This window comes from Silene latifolia, chromosome 4, assembly GCF_048544455.1.
Source record: "Silene latifolia isolate original U9 population chromosome 4, ASM4854445v1, whole genome shotgun sequence".
In the NCBI taxonomy this organism is placed as follows: Eukaryota; Viridiplantae; Streptophyta; class Magnoliopsida; order Caryophyllales; family Caryophyllaceae; genus Silene; species Silene latifolia.
The window spans coordinates 108,330,478-108,333,043 of record NC_133529.1 but is presented as its reverse complement, the minus strand read 5'-3'; positions in this window follow the sequence as shown (position 1 = coordinate 108,333,043).

Here is a 2,566-nt window from a genome sequence, read left to right as displayed (position 1 = left end):
AGTCTGTTGTTGCTGTTTAAGTTTATGAGTCAGACCGTCTGATACGGTGTTCCCCTCTCCCTCGCCCCTTCCCCCGCCTATTGGATTGTTTTCTCTTTGTTCAGTAAGGTTTTGGTGTTGATCCGTCTTTCGGGTTTGGTACTTGCATGTGTGTTCCTGGTGGTTTTCGGTCCGTCGCGGATCGTAAGGGGGTGTCCTAATGGCGGCTTTTGTCTGTGTCTTTGTTGTTGCTAGGTCTTTTGTTAGATCAAGATGTTTTTTGTCGGATTTCTTCTGTTCGTTTTGTTGTCGTTTTACCGGGTTTATTGTCATTTGGGATTTGTGAGTTTATGAGCTGGTGTATGACCGGGGTTGGTTACCGGTAAGCATTATAACAAAACAAAAAGCCACAAGCCTGGGAAGATTACCCTCACTGGGCACAACCACTAGATGCCTCTCGGTCCTTTCTAAGGATTTCATAAACCAAAGGCTGACGCCGAAAAAGCGCCGCCGAAGCAGCATGAGCAGATTCATCTCGGGAAATGAAATGAGAATAAAAAATACATTGCTTCTAACTTATGCCAAATTCCGAGATATTGGTCGATCTTCATAGAGAGGGGGAGTCTGGGCTTGTACTTGTTTATTAAAGGCCGCAGCCCAAGCAAGTCAGAGAACAAGATCGGGTTTTCTGTTCTTCTTTCTTTCCTGCTGCTCCTGTTTTCTTAAGTTCTGATAATGTTCAATAAGTTATCTTAGTGACAAGGAAGAGCTTGGAAGCACTTGATACCAATCCCTTCTTTTTATAAATAAAGCTCAAAACTCTAAAACAGGGAAAGGGAAAACATCTGTTTTTCTTTGCAGCATGAATCTGAGGAGCTGGGCTTGCCCCCTCTTTATAATGGATTTGCACCTCCCACCTATCCTACACATTCGATCATGCAATCACAGGTTTGGCGCGTCAATCTTTGCGCAATTCTTAGCTCGAAACGGCGTAATGGCCAAAAGCCATCCACTCTCCAGACGGGCTTGAAGGATAGTTTTTTCGGTGTGGATGATTGGATTGGAGGTGGTGGTCTCTCCTCAAACCTCATGTCGTCTCGCCTTCCTTTTAATAACTAACTTGTTTTTCCTAATAATCTCCTCTTATAGGAGTCTCTGTCGTCGTTGTATTTCTTGTGTTGATTGTAGTCTCACAAGGGATATATTATGTCGAATAAATGAGTTTGATGGGGTAGCGATGATGTGCCATTGGGTTTGTGTTGGTGTCAGCCGATATTGGTTTCAAGTGCTGTTGTTGGATCAGATATTGGTTGCTGGCAGATTCACTGAGGGACTCTTTTTGTTCCCACTTATCTGCATGTTGGATTTCTCGATTTGTTGGTTCTACGGCCAAAGGGTTCGATATCTAAGGCGTTGGAGATTTATCTCCGTCGATGGCAGACTTCGTCGTCTTGCTATTCATCTTTTCTTTTTACGTTCTTTTCGCAAGAGCGTAAGTACACCTTGCTATTCTCATTCGACGGTTCACATGTACCGACGGGTTTTGGAGGTCTTCCGTGCTGATGAAGCTGGGACAAATTCTCGTGGCCAATCTTTCGTCCTTCACCATCTTGCCTTCGTTACACTAGCTGACTTTGATGTTGTAGTCCTAATATTATTTTATGTTTATGTCATCTCTAAAATTGGCTTTGTAACACTAGATTTGGTAGTCGGGTTTCTGGTGTTACTTAGTCGAATAGCTTACTTTGTACCGCTCGGGATATTGTAAGTTATTACCTAGTGTCAAAAAAATCAGTTATTTTCCAATAGGTACCTTTTGGGGACAAAGTTACGAAATGCAATGGACGGCCGCCCAAAGAAGTTTGTGCCCAAATTGCAGCTACTCCGTTCCCTTATGGTTCACACCCCGACCGAGGCCGTGACAAGGCCCTCATATTTCTTAAGAAATTGGCTTAGCATCAAGAATGTGACCACCCAGGATCACCGAGGTTCCAACCCCATACCAAGGCCGTGTTAATCACCACACGAGAGCACAAATGCGACTACGTATGATCATGTCCAGACCACCGGGGTATGAAACCCTGAGGGGAGGCAACAAATGCGTAATATGATAACCTGTACTTATCAATTTTCATCCATTTGCATTATAATTTGTCCAAAGGCTGCACGCTCAAATATGTTTATATGAGCGTAGCCCACGCTCCGAAATTCACATTATAACGGTTCAATGCTTACTAAAATCTTGGTTTAAATGACGATTGCATTCAAATGATAATTGCGATTCACTCAAATCACCAACACCTACTGATAGTAGTGTTTTGTGTCGGTCTAAGAGGGTGATTTTATCACCCTCGTGTCTCTTAATATGAGTCTTTTAGTATGCTTTTCCTAGCATTTGGTAATTGGGTATGATGTGGTAACTTGTGTATTTTACCTCGGTTGGACAATTGATCTTAATGCACGGAACTCGAGAGGCAAAGAGCACCTTTCAAAGGTCAAGACAAAGCACAAGAGGCTCACATGTAACCTAGAACCCAACTGGAAGAAGTAGGAGTGAAGATTAGAAGAAATGAGGACATTTGAAGAG